Here is a 9435-nt window from a genome sequence, read left to right as displayed (position 1 = left end):
TTGAACAACAACAACAAAGCTCAAAATGTCAAAGGATCTAATTAATGTCGGCTACTACCTCCATCGACACAGATTAGTAACCCAGCCGAATGCTGGAACCAAATGAGGCATTGACAGATCTCCCTTAAGAAAAAAGAAACCACAATGGTTTACCTAAACTATAACATTGGAGGGGATGGAGGGGAGGGGAGAGACAGAGACACACATTGGGAGAGTCTGGGGATGGCAATTTGCCAAAGATACGGCACTAGTTCAGGTCTGTATCCCTCCTTATCTCCATGAAACAAGGTTTAGTCATCAGGGTACATTGGACATAGTGACTCCCTTAACACTGGGACAAGTGCCAAGCCTGAAAGGCACTGACTCCTCAAGACTGCCCTGTTATGCCCAAGGTAACCGGGAAGCTGTGTTAATGGCTGACCTCTAATCCTCTGGACCAATGTAATCTCAGGGACAGCTTCCCTGCTTTTTAGCAGTGAAGCTAGCCTCACTTACCTGGCAGACATTGCTGCTATCACACCACACTTTCTCATCCTATACAATTCTCTTCCATTTTCCCATAGATCCTGATACAGACCTCCCACGGGCTGAGGGCTCTGGGTCTCTTATCATTCTTTTTCTTTTTTTCCCGTGTTTAGTTTCCTTTAATGACTGGCATCTCCCTGCAGAGTAGGAAATAGGCAGCTAGGTGGTAGCAGAGAGGATGCTCACTTGAAGATCTTGCCCTGATTGAAGGGTCTGCCCATGCGCTAGAAGGTCCCCTCCCGGGAGAAGTACTCTCAGACCATGGTCTGGGCCTCCTCACTGCCAGGATCCAGTTTACACCATGTGTAGGATTCATAATCTACCTGCCAGTCTGGACTCAGCAGGAAGACAAGTTTCTGACCCTGGAAAACCCAGACTCCAGAAATGGCGCTGCTATTGTTGATGTCAAAGAGCATGATGCTGGTAAACGCATTCTTCTTCAGCTCGTCCAGGTGCTGAAACATTTCAGGGATGAGTTTGCCGCTCAGGAAGGTCTGGCTGAGCACCTGGGGGAAGTGGTACTTGGCATACCACAGGGACCAGATGTCATGGTCAAAGTGCTCCCAGAAGTACAGCAGGGCGACCATCGGCATGACCGTCAGCATGTCCTCCTTGGGGTACTTTCACTTAAACTCATCCAACACAAACGTATTCTCGGGCAGGTGGGCAAAGGTATCCTTGACCTTAGGCTCTGCAGCCAGAACCTAGTCACACTTGTCCATCTCCTCCTCCGGCTGGGGGCTGTGGCCGCCTTCTCTTCCTTCTGCTCTTCCTGGGCCTTCTGTTTCTCTTCTAGCTGTCCCTTCTCCTTTCTTGGAGCCTCCTTCTTAGGCTGACTCTAAGCAAATTTTTTAGCATCAAACTGCACCATCTCCTCACAGAGCTTCACCTCTCCCAACACCTCCCAGAACCAGAGCTGGTGGGTACAGGTTATGAACCAGCAATTGGTGTTGGGAAAGGCCTGCCAAAAAGACGGCTCTAGGACCCACTTATAGAGCCACAAAAGGGTGCACACAAGTGTGATGTCAGATAGAATCACATGTTCCCCCACCAGGGAAGTCCGAGTCTTCAGGTGGCTGTGGGGTCGAGCAGCCCCAGAACCTGCCTCACCTCCTCCTTTGTGTTCTCTGTAGCCTGTTTGTCGTGGTGCATGATGCCAAGAGTGGCAGGCTACAGAGGGAACACCCCAGGTACTGGATGGAGGAATAACGTCACTGTCAGCAAAGCTCACCTGCTGGATCACCTGGGCAGCTGAGCCTCGAAGGTCATCGTTGCTCATATAGGGTGCAATGGCATTGCTTTCAAGCACACGGAACCCATTACACCCTCAAACGCGGGAACTTTGCCGGCAGGAAATTTTCGGAGGAATTCAGGAGTGCATTTGGTCTGACCAAAGTGGAAGTGAGGAGGTACGGACAGCATGCGGATCTGGCCCCACTGTACTGGGCAGCAACGAGAGCCTTGAAGTTTTCAGGGTATGTGTACAGGGTCCCGGCCGCCATAATGATTCCGCAGAGAAAGGGGGTGGGGGGATCTCTTATGATTCTCTGCAATACTCCATCAGTTCATCTATCATGCCTTCATCTTGACAGATGACTAAGCTGCCACTTTTTCTGATCACATATTTCCTGGCTAAGATCTTTTTATTCTAAAAGATAAGCTGGTCCTATAGCAAGAAAAAAAGAGATGATACGTGGGCAGCCAGAGTGCCCCACTTGACACTGGAAGAAGGCAAGACAGACCTACAGCATTTTGTCTCTCTCTCTCTCTCTCTCTCTCTCTCTCTCTCTCTCTCTCTCTCTCTCTCACACACACACACACACACACACACACACACACACACACACATTCTCAAGCTTTTAGGAGAACATGGACAAGAATCCCCAAGGATGGACAGGCCTGCATTGATTTCATTCTGCGTTGCCAGAAAGAACTCCCAAATTAATCTGATCATAGATCCATATGAAAATCTTTTGTCCCACTTTTTGAATACAAGTTGTCATTGTTAATATGCTGTGACCCGATTATGTCCCCTTGGGTCACCTGCAGCTCTGATCCTTCAGAAGCAAAGAATTCCTCCTTGCAGATGTAAGGGTGGGGCCAATTAGCTCAATGAAGTTGCCCACCCCACTTAAAGGAAATATCACTAGTATTTATATAGCTTCTGCTATGGGACATGTATTGTGCCAAGCGCTTTACAAATATCATCTTTATTTGATTCTCACAACAACTCTGGAAGGTGGGTGCTTTTATTATCCCCATTATACCGATGAAGAAACTGAGGTAGACAGAGGTAAACTCCAAAACCCAAAGTCACACAGCTAATAAGTGCATAAGGTTAGATTTGAACTCAAGTGTTTTGATTCCAGGCCCAGTGCTCTATCCTCTGTAAGTCTCTATCAGTCACAAATGGAAGCTTCTGTAGGATTTCTCCATCTATAGAGAATTAAACTGTATAATACAATGTCCACGATGATCACTTTTAGGAGACATACATCTGCCTAGTTTACGTGTTACTTAATATTGATATCAGGGAACTCTGTGGTACACTGAACTTCTGGCGTGGAGAAAGCCATTAGAAGGTTGTGAGTTCAAATCTCACCTATTATTGGTAGATCCTTTACTCATATAATAAAATGATGAGATTTTAGTAATGGTACAATTGCTTTAAGGTTTACAAAGCCTTTAAGATATATTATCACATTTTGGTCTTTTTAACAACACTGCGAGGTAGTTGGTATTATTTTCCTCAACTTACAAATCAGGAAATTGAAGCTTAGAAAGGCTAAATGATCTGCCCAGAATTGCAAAGCTAGTAAGTGTCTGAAGCAGAATCTGAACCCAGGTCTTTGTGACATGAAGGGGAATGCTCTAATTTTCACTGTCTTTAGTCAAACCAGCTGGAAATCCTGTTACTTTCTTTTCTCATTTTCCTTTCTTATTACTGGTGGAAGAATAACAAGCCTGAAAAATTAAATAAAATTTTAAAAAGTTGGACAATCAGATAGTAGTCTGATTTTTCTAACTCTGCTTTATCTCAAAAAAATGAAGCATTATAGACTGAGGCAAGAACCGTCAGGAGTGTGAAGTGTGTACATGAACAGGTGGACGAGAAAAGATTTTTCGTATGCCAGGGTTAGTGGCTCTTTATTACTGATCAAAGCTGACAGTGGATCTAGTCTGGATGTCAAAGGTTGCTGTCATCCTGCAGGCTAAACATCACCTTGTGTTTACAGAGTAAGGTGTGAAGGTAGCCGGGAGAATTTCTACCTCCCTTTGGAAAAAGAATTTTCAAGAAAATCCTTTTGCCAAAGGGCTATCTGGTTGATCTAACAACTGCACCTGTGTTCTAAGTTCTCCCTTCTTTCTTTCATTTCCATCCATATAGGTATTGGATAGTTTGGCTTTATTTCATTCTTATTTGTCCTTTAATCTCTGTTTAGTAGGACAGTACCATATTACAGTTGTGTGCATGTGTGTATATTATATGTGTGTAGGAACATACACATGCACATGTACAATACATAACACACACACACATATATATATATATATCCATGCATACACACATACACATACCTAAAGGTATATATTCGTGTTCAGAAGACCTGGGTTCAAATCCTGCCTCATATGCTTACTAGCTTTGCAACTCTAGGCAAATCATTAAGCCTTTATTATATATCTACAACTTCTGGTGAGGAGAAAGCCATTCAGTATATCCTTTACTCACATGATAAAATGACCAGATTTTAATAACGGCAGAATTTACATAGTGCTTACTACATATCAAGAAACCTCTTGCTTCTCAAAGTGCAAGAATGAGAGAGATTTGAAAAGAAATAAATAATAAAGGTTAAATTTAATTATTAAAATAATAAATCAAAGACTTCTTCTGGACCTGGGTCACATTATATCCATATGTTTGACATGTATATATGTCAAATACATACACACATACATACATGTGTATACCGTTAAAAGGAATCTGTTGTTCCCATGACAAAAGTCCTATCACTTCTGGTTTTTTTTTTAATCCTATTCCTAGTCCAAGTCTCCCGAAATGTTTTCAGAAAACATGATATGGCCTAAAACATTCTTTTCACCACACAAGCAACAGTAACAATTCGATCATGTTAAGGCCTCAGAGGGAATCAGAGGAGGGGAATACAATGATAATTGTGTCTAGAGCTCCAGGATTTGGCCGGTGGCTTTAAGGGTCTCTACTCTACCCTCATGGAATCTCTCCTTTTCCTCTCACAACAGTTAATATTCTAACAACACTCAGTGGAAGGCTTTCTCCATGCCCAGTAGGAGAGAAGCCAGGCAGCAGTCTGCTGTGGATTCCACTCTACCTGCAATAAAAAAAGCAACTGAGACAGACGGGATAGTTGGGTCCCTCCTAATGCTTATAAAGACTGATTTCTGGGGCAGCTAGGTGGTGCAGTGGATAGAGCACTGGCCCTGGAGGACCTGAGATCAAATCCAGCCTCAGGCACTTTCTGACTGTGTGACCCTGCACAAGTCACTTCACCCTATTTGCCTCAGTTTCCTCATCTGTCAAATGAACTGGAGAAGGAAATGGCAAACCACTCCAGGATCTCTGCCAAGAAAACCCCAAATGGGGTCACAAAGAGGCAGACACAACTGAAAATGACTGAACAACAACAACAACCATAATAAGTAATAAGCATGTATGTGTCACTTTAAGGTTTACAAAGTCCTTCAGATATATTATTTCATTTGATCCTCACAACAGTGTCAGTTAGGTGCTATTACTAGTCCCATTTTACAGATTAGAAAATTGAGGTCTAGAGAGGCTAATGACTTGTCCAACATGCCTTTCAACAATTATTTTCTTATAAATGTGGAAATTAATGGAATAAATCAAGTCAGTATTGAATCAGAATCAGAATCATTTATATGCCTTTCTAGGTTCCTCAATAATCCCTGGCCACTCCTTCTCTTCCGCTGTGCCTTCTTTCTGAGATTACCTTGGTTTTACACTGTATATATCCGGTATGGCCATATATATATATATTTGCATGTTTTCTCCCCATTAGACTGTGAGCACCTGGAGGAGGGGGACCAGGTTTTTGCCTTTCTTTGTATCTCCAAGGCTTAGCACAGGGCCTGACACATAGTAAGATCTTAATTCATGCATATTGGCAGTTCCTTGGATAGGTACAGGGAATTCACTTGTCTTGCAGAATCTCAGGTTCAGTCCCTATTTCTATTATACTACTTACTTTCCCTTAGACTGGAAACTTCTCTATTAAATTGTAAGCTCCCTTAAGGCAAGAACTGTTTTGCTTGTTGTTTGTTTATTTTGCCTCTTTTTGTAATGGAATGGGAAGATCTTTCCCAGCCAGTAATAGGCCTATATGACAGGCTCAGGCCCTGCTGACTGCTGTGGTGGAGGCTGAGTCATATAGAACCCATGGTGGGAGGAGCTAGCCAAACGGGTGGCGAAGGAAGTGAGAGAGAGGGAGAGAAAGAGAGAGAGGCAGAGCAGCTAGAGGGAGTGAGAGGGAGGAATTCAGCCTAGGGGAGCTTGTTTGTGGGGAGGCCTAACTGAGGGAAGACTTGGGGATGTCCCTGCTCCCTGGATTGGTGATTTGTATAAACTTCTTTGTTACCATGGTGGATTTGGTTTTCTGGTATCTGAATAAATATCTCGGTTTCATCTTTGAGGAAGAGAGTTTGTTATATGTTGTGATTCAAGCCTGAAAATATGTCTGCATATTCGTAGCAGCTGCTGTGCCTATCACATTGGTGATACAGTCCCCTGAGCCTAATCATTGCTGGCACATAGTAGGAATTTAAATGTTTATTGATTGATTATTTTCACAGTTGTGAGGCTGAAATAAGATTATGGAACTTTAAAGCTTAATATATGTAGCATAGGAGAATTTGGATAAAGAACACCAGTACAAAGACAGAGCTCCAAAAACCTCCAAAGCTATTTACATGGAGAGAACAGCAGCTGCCAGTGTGGAAAGTCTTGGTGCATGGACTCCATGTCTGAAGAGGGCAGGAGGGTGAGAGGGAGTGGTATCAGCTCTCCATTGAAAGGGCCTAGGGCCCTCCAAGTTCAAACTTATATGTCATTTGAGACAAAGTTGCAGTGTAATACCAATGGTAAAGTTCCTTATTACCTATAGGACCAGCAAAGTGAGGACATTTTCTAAATTAATTAATAAGGAGCTGGGAAATATGAGTGAGGAAGGGAGAGTTAAGGAACTTAATTCCAGCATGATCCTCTCAGCCAGAGGCTGAAAAGTGGGGGAACTTATCAGTCAAACTCACGTTCCCCACCTCTACAGCAATGTCAGTTATTTATTATTGGAAAGGATCCCTTTTTCAGGACCAAGGTGGACTAGATGGACCACCTCATCATACTGGAAGACCCTGCTGCCTTTCACTACAAGGCGTGTGGAGCAATGCATTCCGTGCAAAGTCCTATCAACAGCCATCGACCCTGCAGCCACTCGTGTCCAAGCATCTGAAACGTACCCTGTAGGGCTGGAGAATAAGAGCCTGGCTTTCCTAAACTGTGAAATGAGAGGGACTGGAAAGCCTCCAAGATCCCTGGCGGTTCTAACTCAACGATGTTTATGACTGATCCTTTGGCATTGGGGAAGAGGGCCCAGAGATGTCAGGGGGCCTGTCCGCGGCGAAAGGGCCAGGACGCGGCTGCTGCAGCCAAGTAGAGAGGCGTCTTCTAAGCCCAGGTCTGCGAGGCAGCTGGCAGGGCAAGGATCAGAGCCAGGGTGGGCTCTAGCACAGACCCACCAAAGCACCTCGGCCTTTGAAGAAGGCCAAGGACCTGAAAGGTGTAAGTGACCACCCCCTCCCGCAAGGCCCCGCTGGTGCTGTCCGCAAGCGTCCTTCTCCGGGGCTGGGGAGGCTTGGAAAGGGTTTTGTGGGAGAAGGTGGGATTGGAGCTGGGCTGGATTGGGAGGAGAAGGGCTAATTGAGGAAGGGGCCAAACTGTTTACGTGGAGGTGTGAGTTCTGAGGGACTCGGTTGTAAGCAAGGAGGAGGACGAGGACAAGGACAGGGAGTAGAACCCAAGCCCGGTACCTGGTCTGATCTCGTTAGGCAGAGCAAAGAAATGCTTGAGGCTGGCTCGGGTTGCCATTGGTTTCCTTGTTAAAAGTTCCTCTGACCAGCCATTAGATGGCGGTGTCCATTGGTTGAGGCTCGGTGGGTGACGTCTGGAAGAGGCAGGGCGTATGCAGATGAGGAGACTGCCGGTCGTGTTTCCTCCGACCCGGTCCTGCGTGTGGAAAACCTAGATTTGGGTGGGGGTCGGAGAGGCCTAGCGGTTTTTGTCCTGTTTGAAGGGCTGGCAGCGCGTGCAGTGTGCGTGTGTGTGCGTGTGTGTGTGCGCGTGTGTGTGTGTGCCCGCGTGTGGTGTTGTGTGTGAGGCGGAAGAGCTGGTCAAGTGGGCGTGCGTTAGGAGTGTGTGTGTGTTGGTGGAGTGCATGCGTGTGGAAGTGTGTAGCATACTTACCTGGCAGGGGTGATTCCATGATCACGAAGGTGGTTTCCCCAGGGCGAGGCTTATCCATTGCACTCCGGATGGGCTGACCCCTGCGATTTCCCCAAATGCGGGAAACTCGACTGCATAATTTGTGGTAGTGGGGGACTGCGTTCGCGCTCTCCCCTGATTTTTCTGGTTTGAAAAACAGTGAAACTTTACTTGAAGTCACGGTAGTTACTAAAAGCAATAGCTAAACATTCTCATGCGGTTAGTCTGCGTATTTCGCAGTTCCATTATAAACGGTTTGCAGCATGGCGGGCTTTTGGAGAGTATTGTTTTTTTTTTCTTGCATTCTCGTTTAAAATTCAGAGTAATTACACGACTTAGAGGAACGTACAAAAATGATTCAGCTAGTTAGTAATATGAGTCTCGATGACTTTCATCTCACCAAAACGAGTCTCCCCACTAAATGCAACTTTCTACTTACCTTGTCTCTGTAGGACATTTATGTTGAGAGGTTCGATAGCGTTAAAAAGGGAATGATCAAAAGCAAAATTCTTCTCAAGGATTAAAATAGACAGAAGAAAAATACCAAGCACGGAATGGATTTAAATTGCTCTTAGCCAATTGTTGAAGAACTGAAAAATTCTGGTATAGAGTGTGATTTGCACTGTTTTAATAAATGACATTTCAGAGCATCCCTAGGGACTGTGATCCTATTTCAAACTGCAATATTGTAAAGAAAACAACTTTGAAGGATTTACAAACTCTGATGAATGCAATAATCAACCATGTCTCTAGAGGACCTATTTTGAAATATGTTCCCTCACCTCCTGACGGTCAATAATCATTTATTAAGCACCTACTATATACAAGTTAGGAGGCAGCTAAGGGCTCAGTAGATAGATACTTCCTGAAGTCAGGAAGACCCAAGTTCAAATGCAGCCTCAGACATTTACTGGCCGTGTGACCCTAGACACCTCCTAACTTCGGTTTGCCTTTGTCCACTGGAAGAAAAAAATGGCAAAACCACTCAGTATCTCTTCCAAGAAAACCCCATGGACAGCATGCTCCTAAGGATCAAGGGACTGAAGGACTGAGGACAACAAATACCAACAAACGATACCCTAAATGCCGGGAATAAAAAAGAAACAAAAGACATGTCATTAAGGAGTTCACAGTCTGATGGGAGTGACAAGCAAAGAGGTTACTCAAGCAAATAAAGTTCAGATATATACATTTTTGAAAGTGGCCACTGTATAAATTCATTTTCCTCGATGATGCTTGTTATAAGGCAGTTTTTTCCTCTTTCTTTTAAAACTTTTTAATTGGGATGGGGCAAGGGAAGGGGAAAGTTACTAATAACATTGTCCAAAAAAAGGGACTTTGCAACTTTTTTAGTGCAAGAAGAGAATTAGAAGTTC

At 44.4% G+C, this 9435-nt stretch overlaps 1 non-coding gene and 1 pseudogene across 1 annotated transcript; one reads left to right on the top strand and one right to left on the bottom strand.

Moving 5' to 3' along the window:
• Positions 1-707: 707 nt before the first annotated feature.
• On the bottom strand, positions 708-2027 carry LOC118840136 (annotated as a pseudogene).
• Positions 2028-8033: 6006 nt separating this feature from the next.
• Positions 8034-8197, top strand: LOC118840548. The gene has a single exon (XR_005009726.1). It is a non-coding gene; the product is annotated as a U1 spliceosomal RNA (small nuclear RNA).
• Positions 8198-9435: the final 1238 nt, after the last annotated feature.

The sequence above is a fragment of the Trichosurus vulpecula genome, chromosome 2, assembly GCF_011100635.1.
Source record: "Trichosurus vulpecula isolate mTriVul1 chromosome 2, mTriVul1.pri, whole genome shotgun sequence".
Taxonomy (NCBI): Eukaryota; Metazoa; Chordata; class Mammalia; order Diprotodontia; family Phalangeridae; genus Trichosurus; species Trichosurus vulpecula.
The sequence above is the reverse complement of the archived record's forward strand: the minus strand, read 5'-3'. Positions and strand labels throughout refer to the sequence as shown.